General features: G+C 42.1%; 1 protein-coding gene across 2 annotated transcripts in view; it reads left to right on the top strand.

Moving 5' to 3' along the window:
- LOC116065060 (zinc finger protein 239-like) overlaps window positions 1-15237 on the top strand; it is a 48126-nt gene extending 32889 nt beyond the window's left edge. For both annotated transcript variants that reach the window (XM_035993927.1, XM_035993926.1), the window contains one exon: window positions 14765-15237. The gene's annotated coding sequence lies outside the window, so the exon portion shown is untranslated. The remainder of the gene's footprint in view (window positions 1-14764) is intronic.
- Window positions 15238-16076: the final 839 nt, after the last annotated feature.

Here is a 16076-nt window from a genome sequence, read left to right as displayed (position 1 = left end):
GATGGAGCCCCGAAACTTGATTGAGTCCACATTTGACACTGCTCTGTTGGATATTATGAGGGGTGGGGGGGGGGGGGGGCAGCAGCACTGTGAGGTGCTTCCTAAAGTCCGCCACCATCTCCACAGTCTTCAGAGTGTTTAGCTCTAGGTTGTGTTGACTGCACCAAAGCACCACCTTATCAACCTCTTGCTTTCATACAGACTCTCGTCACCATCCTGGATGAGCCCAATGACAGTTGTGTCTTCCGCAAATTTTAAGTTTGACAGCTGGGTGCTTGGAGGTACAGTCATTTGTGTAGAGGGAGAAGAGCAGTGGGGAAAGGAGACATCCCTGTGGTGCACCAGTGCTGATTGTCTGTGTTCCAGATTAGATTAAATTAGATTCAACTTAATTGTCATTGTGCAGAGTAGAGAAGCCTGAAATAAAGTGACGTCCGAATTACGCAAGGCCAAAGCAAACTTTTTTTTTTCAAATTATTCAAAACGTTAGAGGTAACAGTAAAACAATATGGCAGAACATAAATAAATTGTTGGGTGCACAACCCAAGCAGGAAACTAAAGGCTTGGAATTTAAAAAAAAAAAAAAAAAGCTGGTGAGAGACCCTGTTGTTCTGGCCTAAGAGCTTAGTTCCTTCTTTAAATCAATAGAAGATTTGGTGAAACAATTCACATCTTTCTAGGGTTCTGATCAGCAGGTTCCTATTCTATCTGACAATGCTCAGTCCAAATTTCACATCCAAGAAATAACAGAAAAAGAAGTCATTGATATCATTACGGCTTTGAACAATTCTAAAGCCAAGGATATTTATTGGCTCGATACTAGCTTTATAAAATCACATAAGGATATAATGGAGGCTCTATTGCCCCCAAGCATGCACTTGGTAAATTTATCTATAAAAAATTCAGTTGTCGCTAAGGCGTGGAAATTGGCCTCAGTTACCCCAGTATTTAAAGATGGGGATAAATCTGACATTAATAACTATAGACCAAACAGCATTCTACCTATAACTTCTAAAATAATTGAAAAAATGGGTTATTAAACAAATGATTGATTTCCTTAGCAATAGCCAAAAATCTTTACATCCCATGCAGTTTGGGTTTTGGCCACGCCACTCAACCGAGACTGCATTGGCTATGTTCATGAAAAAAATCAAATGTCATCTAGATAAAAATGGATGTGTTGGTGCCGTATTCCTAGATTTAAAAAGAGCTTTTGACACCGTCAATCACAAGGTGCTGCTATCTAAATTGTCTTGGTTCAATTTTTCTGCTCAAACTATTAATTGGTTTCACTCATACCTGTCTCACAGAGAACAATGCACTGTGGTGGGCGGGGCTAGTTCTGCTTAGATGGGTTGTCCAGTAGGAGTCCCACATTCATCCATACTGGGGCCCATTTAATTTTCATTATATATTAATATATATATTGTTGATGTCCAGCTTTACGCCGATGATGCTGGGGGGTTACAGCATCAGGGCCTGGTGCTTTACAGGCATTTTGCCTCGGCAGATATCCTGTTCACATATGATGAGTGTGGATTGAGTATCGGGGGAGGGGGGTAGCCAGGTGAGTGGTGGGGACTGTAGTTGGTCTGGAGTGGGGGAGGGGTGTGAGTGTTTCCCTCTCAAACCTGTAGTAGAAGGCATTCAGGTCATCGGCAAGGCCAGTGTTAGAGTCGGCCGTTGGACCGTCTGGCGAGGTCGGTGACTCGAGTCTGTTCCGTGTGTCCCGTGCCGTTGGCCGTCCGAGGAGCCGTCAGCCTTCATTTGGGCCGACCTGACTTGTTCAGTCAGAGACAGGACAGTCGGGACTCACCCGGAAATGGGGAGCAGATGAGCCGCTCAAAATTTGACAAAAATCTTTTAAACTGACCTTTGTTGATCTGAAATGAAGACAGATTCAGAAACTGCATGGCCTATTTCTCTCTTAAAATGTTTTCAGAAACACGTTTCGGTGAACTATTTTAGTCCAATATGAGATCATATTCTGAACGAGCCGCCATGACAGTCTGGCTGTGAATTTCCGGAGAAAAACGAACCACGTGACGCGTTCATCCAATCAGCTGCCGGTTTTCATTTTTTGGGAAATAATCAGACTGTTAATGGAAACAATACAGAGCAGCGCCGCCTGCTGCTATGGAGACGCATTACGTTTCGCACACGCGCAGAGCTTGTGCTCAAGTCGGCGTCGCCTCAGTGTGTTCTGAGGCAGTTTTTGGACCTCGGGGACCCAACTGATCAGTCTGACTGCCTTTTCTGCAGACTGTCGACCCGTCTGGCAGGTGTGTCAGCACCCTTAGCCTCAGCAGTGGGGGACGGTCTCTTATAGCTGGTGATGTCTTGAAGGCCTCTCCACAGTCCTGCACAGTCGTTGGCTGAGCTGAGAGAGTTTGGCGGTAAGGATTTCAGGTATGATAGTGTTGAACGCTGAGCTGAAGTCCACAAACAGGATCCTGATGTAGGTCCCTAGCTGGTCAAGGTGTTGCAGGATGAAGTGCAGCCCCATGTTCACTACATCATGCACTGACCTGTTTGCCCTATAGGCAAATTGCAGGGGGTCCAGCTGGTGGCCTGTGATGTTTTTGAGGTGGGTCAGCACCAGGTGTTCAAAGGACTTCATGGTGACTGAAGTCAAGGCCACAGGTCTATAGTCATTCAGTCCAGTGATGGAGGGTTTTTTGGGGACTGGGATGATGGTGGAGCTTTTGAAGCATGAGGGAACTTTGCACAGCTCCAGTGATCTGTTGAATATTTGTGTGAAGATTGGTGCTAGCTGGACAGCACAGGCCTTGAGACAGGAGGGTGTTACACCATCAGGGCCTGGTGCTTCACGGACATTTTGCCTCGGCAGATATCCTGTTCACATATGATGAGTGTGGATTGAAGGGGGGGGTAGCCATGTGAGTGGTGGGGACTGTAGTTGGTCTGGAGTGGGGGAGGGGTGTGAGTGTTTCCCTCTCAAACCTGCAGTAGAAGGCATTCAGGTGATCGGCAAGGCCTTCGTTAGCCTCAGCAGTGGGGGATGGTCTCTTATAGCTGGTGATGTCTTGAAGGCCTCTCCACAATCCTGCACAGTCGTTGGCTGAAAACCAAAAACGTTTTTTCAACTTTTCAGAGTAGCTCCTTTTAGCTGCTCTGATCTCCTTGGTCAATGTGTTTTCTGAGCGTTTTTTGCAGAGTCCTATTTCCGTTGCTGTAGGCCTCCTCCTTGGTCTTTGTTGACACACACGCTCCTTCACAAAAATTAATGTAGGATGTCACAGTGTCAGTAAGTTCATCCAGGTCACCTGTGGCTTCTTCAAAAACACTCCAGTCTGTACAGTCAAAACAGTCTTGCAGCTCCTCCTTCGCTTCTTCTATTTCTGGTCACAAACAAGATCCTACCATGTGGGTGTCAATTCTTTACAAGCAACAGGAATAAACATCCTTTTGTTCTAATCTAGTCTGCACACCAGCAGGGATCGGCTCCACGATAGATAGACGCACCCTCTAAGCTTAGGAGAGCAGACAGACATTATTTAATTAACATGAAGAAGCTCATTTTTACTGCTCAAGTGGAATCAGTATGAAAGAGAAGGATATTGATTGGGTAGCAATTTTACTGTCTAAATCAGCTGCAGCGTACATTGTAAATACATCAAAACATAAAAGTACATTGATATCAAAGATCAGCATTGTTTTAACTTTTTTAAACTCAACAATATCGTGACTATACTTAAACCTTACTGACCGATACCAGTCTGTGATCCACTCAACATCCTCTGAACTATTAGCCAAAATAATTCATAATTACTGCTTGTTTTAACTAAAAAAATAGTTATAATGTCAGATAATTTAGGTGTATTGACTATGTATAAAACAATAGACAAAAACAGGTAAAAAAGCACCTAAAGCATACACAAACAGCAGTATAAATAACCACTGGGCTGCAGAGTGTGACTGTTGGGGGATGGTAGGTAGCAGACCAGACCACTGTGAAGCTTATGGAGGGGGGAGTAACACGTGTGTCTGATGTTTTTTCCTGGGTGAGAGAGTCCGAACCCCCCTGTCCTCCCCCATGAGTTCAACTTAGTTCTCTGGGTCTGAACACCAGGACCAACTTTTGCCTGTTGGCTGTTTCCTCTCCTCTCTTGTTGCCTGTTTCCTCTCTTGTTGGGTGTTTCTGAGAAGTAAAGCGTGGAAATCTTGTGGAGTCAACACGTTGGAAGAATCGGTGAGAAACTGAGAGTTTAATTGTTTGTTTAGAGCAGCTGCTTCACATGAATAGTGGTGGAAAGTCTTTTACTCAACTGCTCTCTGCTTTGGGACAATTCAGAGGTACTATTACTTAAGTATTTCCATGTTATTGTACTTTATACTTCTACTCAATAGCTTAAGTAACTTTTTCAGATTATTAAAACAAAAACATGGTTCCCAATGTGAAGAAAAACCTGGAAAAGAGCCACTTGATCAGCAGATAGTATATCAGTATAGTCAGTGGTGAAGTCTCATGTATTGTTGTGGGTGTACTGTATATATATTGGCCAGAATCTGCCTCTGGGGGAGGAAGGGCATATCATAGTGGGGGGTCTGGGTGTCATCCTCCAGGGAGGTTTTGAGCATCTACAACTTAATTTTCTGAATTTGGATACACTATTATGCACCAATTTATAGTGGAAATACCTTTATTTAGCCTCTGTGAAAAAGAAAAACACAGATGATCCTTCAGAATATATCAAAAATATAATGGAAAGTATGTTATTGCGTGTCATTGGGTATATGGAAATCCTGGAGCTTTCTTAGTGGGTATACTGCGTATACTTGCATATCACGTAGACTACACCACTGAGTATAGTGATATTATTGTGTGGAGTGTCTCCTGTCTCAACTTCGGAAAAGTTAGAAAGATATTCACAGATTCCAACTTCCGGGATCAATTGCTCTATAGCGAAATGTTATTAACTCACAAATGACACATCTTTCCTATCGCAAAAAATATTCCCCAAAATTATGATTATGATTATTTTTTAAAAGTAAGTGCTGTACTACATCCAGCAGGGGGTTTTATGTGTGGAGTTGTTTTGGAGACATGATTCTCTGTAATTATGACATATATTAAAAATAAAATTGCAAAAAATATTCCCCAAAATTATGAATATGCATATATTTTTTTAAGTAAGTGCTGTAGTACAACCAGCAGGAGACTAATTATGTGTGAGGTAAGTTTAGACACACCACTCTTATTAATTATTAAAATATTAAATGTTTTTGGCAGAAGATATTCCCCAAAATCATGAATATGTTTGTTTTTTTAAGTGCTGTAGTACAACTAGCAAGAGACAAATATAGCTTGTAGACGGTCCCTAAGGCTTTCTGACGGTTCGGGCGGACAGGGACGTTACAGAAAGCGGTAAGAAGAAAGGAGGGGGGGTTGCACTGTATGTGAGTGGTGCAATCCCGGACATGTGAATGTGAAGGAACGTTTCTGTAGCCCGGACATTGAACTGCTGGCTGTGGGGCTCGCCCGTATTATCTCCCGAGGGAGTTTACATCCGCCATAGTGATCGTTGTGTACATTCCACCATCTGCTGATGCGGAGGCAGCTGCTGACGTCATCCACACCACTGTCTCACAACTTCAGACGCAGCAGCCCAATGCCTTCATGGTTATCACTGGGAATTTTAATCATGCTTCACTGGATAAATCCCTCCCAGACTTTCAACAATATGTTAACTGCCCCACAAGAGACAATAACACTCTGGACCTCCTGTATGCTAATGCCAAGGATGCATACAGTGCCACTGCCCTTCCCCCCTTGGCAAATCAGATCACAACCTTGTCTTGCTGTCTCCTGAGTATGTTCCTCTTGTCCCTCGGCAGCCTGTCCAAACAAGGACTGTGAGGAGGTGGATTCAGGAGGCTGAGGAGGCTCTGCAGGACTGTTTTGAGTCTACAGACTGGGACGTGCTCTGTGAACCACATGGGGAAGGACATCAATAATATGAAAGACTGCATCACAGAATGCATCAAATTCTGTGAGAATGTCACCATGCCCTCCCGGAGTGTACGCTGCCTTCCCACTCACAAGCCGTGGATCACCAGTGACCTTAAAGTTCTTCTGAATGAGAAGAAGAAAGCTTTCAGGTCATGGGACAGACAGGAGCTGAGGGGAGCACAGCACAAACTACGGGATAAACTGAGAGAATGTAAAAACTCCTACAGGAGGAAGCTGGAGGCCAGTCTACAGGAGAACAATATGAGGGAGGTGTGGACAGGGATGAAAGAGATCACCGGGTGTGGGGGTAGAAGAAGACCAACACCAGGCAGCCGTGAGAGAGCAAACGAGCTGAACTGTTACTTTAACAGGTTTAGCTCACAGCCATCCCCTGCCTCTTCTACCACTCCACCAACCCCCCACACCCCATCTCTGCCTCCTCCCCCCTCTCTTGCTCCCACACCTCCCCCCTCACCCCCCTGTGGTCTGCCCACTCCCCCCACAACTACAGCACATCTCCCCCCACAGACACTTCAAGCACCCCCCCCTGCTTTTCATTCACACCTGGCCAGGTGAGGAGACAGCTGGAGAGGCTTCACCAGCGCAAGGCTGCCGGCCCGGATGGCATCAGCCCCAGGGTCCTGAAGACCTGCGCCAGTCAGCTGTCTGGTGTTCTCCAGTATGCCTTCAACCTGAGCCTGAGCCTGCAGAGGGTGCCGCTGCTGTGGAAGACGTCCTGCCTTGTCCCGGTCCCCAAGAAGTCGGCTCCATCTGGCCTCAAGGACTACCGCCCTATGGCTCTCACATCCCATGTGATGAAGATGCTGGAGAGGCTGGTCTTGGCCCGCTTGAGGCCGCAGGTGAGATCTTCTCTGGACCCTCTACAGTTTGCCTACCAGCCTCGTCTGGGATCATCTATCTTCTGCAGCAAGCTCATTTGCACCTGGATGGCGGTGGCAGCACTGTGAGAATCACATTTTTTGATTTCTCCAGTGCATTCAACACCATCCAGCCACTGCTGCTAGGTGAGAAGCTGCAGATGATGGGTGTCGGTTCGTCCACAGTCTCCTGGATCACTGACTACCTGACAGACAGACCACAGTTTGTCCGCCTGGACCGTGTTCTGTCTGATGTGTTGGTGAGTGGTACGGGGGCTCCACAGAGGACTGTGCTGTCTCCTTTTCTGTTCACCTTATACACCACAGACTTCCAGTACAACTCAGAGTCATGTCACCTACAGAAGTTCTCTGATGACTCTGCAGTTGTTGGGTGTATAAGGGATGGACAGGAGGGAGAGTACAGAGCGCTGGTGGACAACTTTGTGGAGTGGTCTGGTAAGAATCACCTGCTGCTGAATGTGGATAAGACCAGAGAGATGGTGATTGACTTCAGGAGGAAGGGAACGGCTCCGCAGCCCGTTTGCATTCTGGGTGGAGATGTGGACATGGTTGAGGAGTACAGATACCTGGGTGTCAACATCGACAACAGGCTGAACTGGAAAGTCAACAGCACTGCTGTTTACAAGGAGGGGATGAGATTTCCTGAGGAAGCTGAGATCCTTCAACGTGTGCAGCAAGATGCTGGAGATGTTCTACCAGTCTGTTGTGGCCAGCGCTCTGTTCTCCTCCGCCATCTGCTGGGGCAGCAGCATCGGAGCCAGCGACACAAACAGACTGAACAAACTGATCAGGAAGGCTGGCTCCGTTATTGGCTGCAAACAGGAGACATTTGAAGCTGTGGTGGAGAGGAGGTCACTGAACAAACTGTTATCTATCGTGGATAACCCCGACCACCCTCTCCACCCCACACTGGTCCACCAGAGGAGCACCTTCTCTAAGAGGCTCCGACAGCTTCGATGTCGCACGGACCGCTACAGGAAATCATTCCTACCACAGGCAATAAAACATTTTTAACACTTCATCTCTGAGTGTTAGATAAGACTCATATACATCACAACTGCACTGAATGCACAATCATTACCAGTCAAACCGTTGTACATTTTTACTCCCCAACTTGCACATTAAGTTTATCTATATATCGAAACAGTTGTACATTTTATTTCCAAATTGTATATATTTTTAAATAATGCTAGTGTATTATTCTATTATTATTTCATGTATATTGTTTCCTATAATTTAATGTTTACTCTGTACGTGTGCTGTGTGTCTGAAATTTTGCTGCTGCAACAACGTTATTTCCCATTTTTTTGGGATCAGTAAAAAATCTATCTATCTATCTATCTATCTATCTATCTATCTATCTATCTATCTATCTAAGGTGTTGTAGCTTGTAGACGGTCCCTAAGGTGTTGTAGCTTGTAGACGGTCCCTAAGCACTCGTCTTACTGCCGTCTCACTGCCAGCTGCTCGTAGAGACCAATGTTATTTCTCCAGGTTGGAGGATGGCTCGTTCTGTTGAAAATTAGTTTGTAGCTCGTTGTTAACCTTATTACGGTAGGAAAGATGCATAGTTTGTGACTAATAACATTTTGCTGTAGAGTAATTGATCCTGGAAGTTCAAATCTGCGAATATCTTTCTAACTTCACCAAAGTCCTGTCTCATGGTGTGTTGATCAGCAGATAGTATATGAGTATAGTGATGTTATAGTGTCTCCTGTCTCATGGTGTGTCTCTGTGTGTTGATCAGCTGATAGTATATGAGTATAGTGATGTTATAGTGTCTCCTGACTCCTGTCTCATGGTGTGTCTCTGTGTGTTGATCAGCTGATAGTATATGAGTATAGTGATGTTATAGTGTGGAGTGTCTCCTGTCTTATGGTGTGTCTCTGTTTGTTGACTTCACAGCTCATCTGTGGGACGAGACACTTCTGACTTCAGGACGTCCGTCTGGAATTAGTTCCCACTGAAGAACAAGAATGACTTCTCCACAAAAGGTGAAATCACTTTGACTCAAAGTTAAATCAAATGACAGCAAGAAAAAGAAGAATAGTTTCCACAAAATAAACTGGAAGGCCACAACAACACAGCATTAATATTGATTAATTGACATTATTATTACATATTGGATTGTTTTATATAAATTAGGGCTGTCAATAGATTAAAATATTTGATCACGATTAACTGCATGACTGTCCATAGTTAACTCGTTATTAATCACAAATTAATCACACATATTTCTTCTGCTCTAAATGTACATTCAAGAATTAAAGGAGTGGGTTAGCAAAATAATACTAAGGGTCAGTAAATGTACACAAAATTACAGTATACGGCAGATGCATTTTATAGGTTCTTTTCACAACAAATGAGGCACTTAAAGTGTTCATATTATGCTCAGTTTCAGATTCATAATTGTATTTAGAGGTTATATCAGAATAGGTTTACATGGTTTAATTTTCAAAAAAACCCATATTTTTGTTGCAGTCAGAAGCAGAGTATGAGGGTGTGCCCTGACAGTACCTAGGTAAGGACTACTAGCCAGTCAGAAGCAGAGAATGAGGGCGTGTCCTGACAGTACATAGGTAAGGACTACTAGCCAGTCAGAAGCAGAGTATGAGGGCGTGCCCTGACAGTACCTAGGTAAGGACTACTAGCCAGTCAGAAGCAGAGTATGAGGGCGTGTCCTGACAGTACCTAGGAAAGTACTACTAGCCAGTCAGAAGCAGAGTATGAGGGCGTGCCCTGACAGTACCTAAGTAAGGACTACTAGCCAGTCAGAAGCAGAGAATGAGGGCGTGTCCTGACAGTACCTAGGAAAGGACTACTAGCCAGTCAGAAGCAGAGTATGAGGGTGTGCCCTGACAGTACCTAGGTAAGGACTACTAGCCAGTCAGAAGCAGAGTATGAGGGCGTGTCCTGACAGTACCTAGGTAAGGACTAGTGGTCATTGCATAAGTACAACAGGCTCGATGTTTAAAGAAAGTTTACTTCACACAACGGCTGCCACATATATGTTATTTATTTATTTACTTACTCAAGTGCCCGATTTGAACATCAGGCTTATTTCCATAGCAATGGAGTATTAAATCTATACAGTAATAAGAACAAAACCAAAAAGTCAAAATTTCAAAACCTTTGGCAGTTTTAGGGGATTATTAATCTTCAGAGTTTTACAAATCACAAGTTACATATTCTTAATTTTTATGGGAATTTCCTGGTAAAATGAAGGTTAAAAAAGCTTTTCCACGGACCACCTGCAGTACCCTCACAGACCACTAGTGGTCCGTGGACCACAGTTTGGGAATGACTGACTTAGAGCACCTTTAAACCATGTAAACCTATTCTGATATAACCTCTAAATACAATTATGAACCTGAAAATGAGCATAATATGAGCACTTTAAGGTGAACGAAACCTCTCAACATTTTGATGCCATGTTCCGAATTAATTAATTATGCAACCTCATTCCTCTGGCTAACTGCTTAACAATCACTTGCTGACTCACTCAACCCTAGACTTCATGCAGGATAGCTGTGGTCTAAATGAAGCACAAAGCCCAGTAACCTGGTTAACTTTCAGTGTGGTGAAAATCACCTACACAGCCATGAAGTTAACCTGAGCATCCACTGGAACTGCTCTAACCACTTACTGCAAATAAACAACAAAGTAAATCAAATGGTCGGAGATCAATCAACATGTATGTATTTTTGGGGGGTGTATTAATAGGCCACCCCCATTTCATCCAATCATTACACCATTGTATGTGTGGCCTCATGAGTGGCGCTACATCGAGCACTCAGATCGCATGAACAGTTCATGAGATATACTTTTTGTATCTGTAGTGCCCCCTAGTGGCGAATATTCAACAGATTTGTTCCAGAGACTCAGAGTGGGATTGAAAACAAAAATATCAGGATTCACGTTGATAGTAATTCATTTGGATGAGATATGCAAAAGTGTTTTTCCGAAACGTAGCCATTTTTTTATCCAACAAATTTCTTTTATTAGCTTTTTGTAATGGCCATTTTAAGATTCTATATTCTAAGTTTCAGGGATGTAGGAGCCAAATATGTTTTTTCGAGTGTTCAGATTTTGGGTGTTGTTTCTTGTATGTACATTGGGTGTCGCTGTAGTATTACCAAGAGCAAGGTTATAAAGGTAAGCTCCAAATTGTTGCCGGCAGGTGTTTGGCCCGGAAAAGGCAAATGGTTTTTGACCGCTAACGCTGTGATGCTGGAGTGCATTGGCACCAAACCATTTGTTCCAACGTTGTCTAATTGTTTATGGATTTAGCGCTGAAAACATGAAGGAATGGACATTTCATGCTGCACGGTTAACCAAAATAAACATATTGTTATTCTACAACGCAACATCGTCAGGCGATTCTTGAACGCTACACAGCATATTAACATCAGAGCGTCAGCCAGGTCACTCCGAGTTAAACCACCTCAGTAGTTACGGTATGAGACCGAGCTGATTTATTTCAGGGAGATCGGTCAAGAAACCTCGGACGAGTTTGAAAAGTATGTTTTGCAAATTTCGTGATTTTGTAAAAGAAATCCCAACCCCAAATGGACGAGACCAACCTCAAGTGATTAAGTTTCAATCAAGTGATTCGTGGATATGCAAAACCGACTTGAAAAAAACTTGGCACTAGGGCTGCAACTAACGATTATTTTAATAGATTAATCTGTCGATTATTTTTTTTCAATTAATCGATGAATCGGATAAAAAAAGGATTAATTAAAGTAAAGGTAAGTAACCCAAAGAGCAGATACAGACAAGACTCTCTCTCTCACTCACTTACACACACACACACACACATTAATGCCATTGATTATTCTACACACTCCAATACAATGTAGGTGGAGGTATGAGCCTTAAACTTGGTTTGCGACCCGCTAATTAACACACAGAAGAAGACCTTGCTTTTTCTAACATCGATCTGCTGCTGATGGACGCAGAGCTCTCCGTCCGCCGGAGCTCTCCGTCCGCCCGAGCTCCAACAATGGGACAATGGTTCCAATGACTTTACATCCCTCAACTCTGACTAGCAGTTCACAAAATATACAGAAACTGGACTAGACTGTTGCTGGACTGACTAGAGCTAGTCCAGCAACATAAAGACAACCTGATAACCCTTACAGATACCAGTGCAAGTTAAAATCTGTGGGAAACTCTCCCACAAAGAAAATGTTACATTTACAAGTTTCCCAGCACTAACAATCCAAAATGATCTCCCATATGTTACCGCCTGGCTAAAGGCTGGCAATAAAAAGGGAGGCCACACATTAATCAAAAGTTGTCTATTTATCACAAACTAACCAACACTGGATCTTGCATTTCCCATAATGCAACTCCATAACGGGGATATCGGCAGATAATTAAGAAAGGTAATGCATCAGTCAAACTATGTTCCATAGACATGCTAAATGTTGTTTCTTGTTTAAGATAGATTGATACAACATGGCACCTCACTATTTTTTTTTTTTTTTTGGTTTATTTGATATGGACCATGCATATTTATGAACATTGTTGTATAAAAACACCATGTAAATATGCTAGAATTAGTTAAAATAACTACTTTCCATCTGCAGTCCCTAGGCAGGTGAGATAAGACTAACAGAGACAACCAGCAATCATACAGCGCTCATTCACTATACATTAAAGGTACACATAATAGTGACATTGACAAAACAAACAAGCAAAACAAAACAAAAATACATGATGCATGATACATGACAAAGACTAACTCACTCTCTCTCTTTTTCTGTCTGTTGATAGAAACGGAGAGGAAGAGGAGTCAAACGTCAACGCTGTCACCACTGTGACAAATCCTTCACAACTTCAGCCTCTTTAAAGAGTCATCAGAGAGTTCACATTGGAGATAAACCTTACAGCTGTGATCAATGTGGGGCAGCTTTCACACAGCAGGGTTCCCTAAGAAGACATCAACGCAGTCACACTGGAGAGAAGCCGCACAGCTGTGAACAATGTGGGAAAACATTTTCTGATGGTGGTGACCTTAAAAAACACCAGCGCATTCACACTGGGGAAAGGCCGTACAGCTGTGAACAATGTGGGACAACCTTTTCTCATAGTGGTCACCTTAAATCTCACCAGCGCATTCACACTGGAGAGAAGCCGTACTGGTGTGAACAATGTGGAGAAACTTTTTCTCGTGGTGATCACCTTAAATCTCACCAGCGCATTCACACTGGAGAAAAGCCATACAGCTGTGAACAATGTGGGGAAACTTTTTCTCAGAGTGGCAGCCTTAAATCTCACCAGCGCATTCACACTGGAGAGAAGCCGTACTGGTGTGAACAATGTGGTAAAACATTTTCTCGTGGTGATTATCTTAAATCTCACCAGCGCATTCACACTGGAGAGAAGCCGTACTGGTGTGAACAATGTGGGAAAACATTTTCTCATAGTAATAGCCTTAAAAACCACCAGCTCATTCACACTGCCTCTTAGTGAACATGTTTCAGAGCCAAGCTGTTTCCTCCTGCCTCCTCCTCATGCCCTGATAGCTGTGTTGTTATATTCTGATCTTCTCTCCACATTGAAGGCTGACCAGCAGTAACTTTATCTTCTGAACAGCACGTGTGTTATCCTGGCTACGACTACATATTACGCTTCTTCTTATAGGTTTATTTAGATAGGGACAGATACAAAAAAAACATAGATAAACTTCAACAGTCATCTGATGTATGTATCATAGTGTTTTTAGCCGAAGCTAATTCTCGACACTTGTCCCTAGTAGGGCTTTTGGTTACAAATAAAAATACAGATTTACATTATTATTAAAAATACAATAAAGATGAAATAAAAAGAAATTAAATGAAAATGGAAGGAAAGTATACAATGAGAGCACAGTGTAAAAACTAAATATGAGAGCAAGATTGTTCCCGAATTAGCCACAATTTGGTATTTTTTTTAAAAGTGGCTAATGTTGGGATACATTTCAAGTGGTCTGGCATAAAGTTCCATAATTTTGCCCCTTTTACTGAAAATGCAGTTTGGGCAAATGATGTTCTACGGAAAGGGATGCTATAATTGCCTTTTAACGCTGCTCGGGTGATGGTTCTGGTACCACTTTGCTGTTTTATTATTGTTCTGTAAAGGGGAAGGGGAGCAGCGTTATTTAGGCATTTGAAGATCAATTTAACAAAATGCAGGGAGATAAAATTAGCAAAGCTTAAAATCTTATGTTTGCTTAAAATTTGGCAGTGATGATACCTTATTCTCTTCTTGTCTAGGACTTTCAAAGCTCGGTTATATAGACACTCTATGGTCTTAACTGATCTGAGCTTGGGACCATGTGGTCAAGCCATACGATATGTGTGAGAGAATCATAGATTTAAAAAAAATAAAAGCACAGTCAAGAGTCAGGCAGTTTCTTATCATCCTAAAGCAGCCCAAGTTGGCCTTAACGGTTTTATAGATTTTCTTGATATGACTTTTAAAGTTCAACTGAGTCTATAATTATTGACAGATACTTCACTTCAGGTACTTGTTCAATAAGCTCCCCATTAATTTGTACATTCAAGAGCTGTGTTAGAGGTAGTTTTTTAATGGAAAAGCAGACAGAGTTTGTTTGTTTGTGTTTAAAGTTAGACAAGATGAAGCCAGCCAAGATGATAGTTTATCTAAGTTGACATTTAGTTTGTCAGCCACAGAAGTACAAGTATTACCAGATCCATACACCACTGTGTCATCTGCATACATCTGTAGACCTATATCTGGACATACATCTGGCAAATCATTAGTGTAAAGGCTGAAGAGTATGGGTCCCAAAACAGTGCCCTGAGGGATCCCTGTTTCAATTTGAAGAAAGGTGGATCTCACATTATTAATTATAACACACTGTTCACGGCCTTTTAAATAAACGCTCCCTTCCTTTGAAGGGGTAGTCATTCATGTAAAAAGTTTTAACCCTCTGCTTTGAACCGTATCCCACAGGCTTCTTCAGTGGATCAGAGTTCAGTCTGACACTTCAGTCACATTAAAACAGCTGGTCCCATTCAGAGGGAAGTTTAAGAGCTGAAGAAGTCTGTGGAATTTGGTCAAAAGCTCCAAATGAGAGAATGTGAGCTTTGTGTTGAGAATGATCTGTTAAAAATGTGTTCCCATTATTTGTTTTTGTCTGCCTTATGCATATACTTTTTTTTATTATTCGTAGTTTAACATGATATTTTCTTACTTTGTGGACCTTTCATTTAATAATCTATATTTTACATTTTATATTAACTCTTTGTATTTTCTGTCTCTGAATGTGGTTTAAGATCTGTTGAGTTTTGTTCACTGTAAAAACGGGAACTTGAAATTGCTCATCTTACTTTGATTTTCAATTAAACTGAAGAAAAAATATGTAATGGCATTGTAAACTTTGTTAAAGTAGTTACTTCAACTCATTGTATTATGTTTCTTGTGATACGTTGGTCTCACTGCATAATGTATGGTGGCGCAACTTTGAAATTGTGTTTGGACTCAAGTTGAGGACAGGTCAAGTACTCTGTGCATGCTTCACGCTAAGGACAGGGTTTCCTGAGCAGTTCCGCAGGGGTTTTCATAGACGACTTCTGGTTCTGCTGGAAACTCTGAACACAAACAAACAATTCCAAACATATTTGACAGATTTATTTAATCAGATCTTCTTGTTCTCTTTAGTGTTTGTGTTCAGACTCTAAATGTTTGACAAGTTGTTCTGCGGTTGGGATACAAGCATCATCAGGTATATATTGGAACAAAAAGACATTGTAGTTAACACATAAGTCACAAAGATTAATCAGAAGAGCAGCTGTACCTCTCACCCTGTTTGGTCCTCTCAATGCAGCTTGATCACTCTATGCAAAAGAAAATTGTTAATACGTGATGATAAGTGATGTAGCAGTCCTGTTAGTGTAATGCTACTACAGTACATAATACAAAAATAGTATTTCATAAAAAAGATTATCAGGAAAAACAGTAGATGGTTCTTATTCTGTTTATTTCTTCCTCTTTCTTGTGTGTGTGTGTGTGTGTGTCTGCATTACTGCTTTTTTTTAACAGAAAAATGTGGTATAATGTCAAATAAATTAGGTAAATTGACAATGTATAAAAACTGTTTAAAAAAGAGAGACAAAAAGCACCTAAAGACAAGCGAATATGAATTAGGAAAACAACACAAGGGTATTCGTGATGTAACATGTTTGGGGGCT

This window comes from Sander lucioperca, chromosome 17 (genome assembly GCF_008315115.2).
Source record: "Sander lucioperca isolate FBNREF2018 chromosome 17, SLUC_FBN_1.2, whole genome shotgun sequence".
NCBI classification, from domain to species: domain Eukaryota; kingdom Metazoa; phylum Chordata; class Actinopteri; order Perciformes; family Percidae; genus Sander; species Sander lucioperca.
This window is presented reverse-complemented; position numbering and strand designations above follow the sequence as displayed.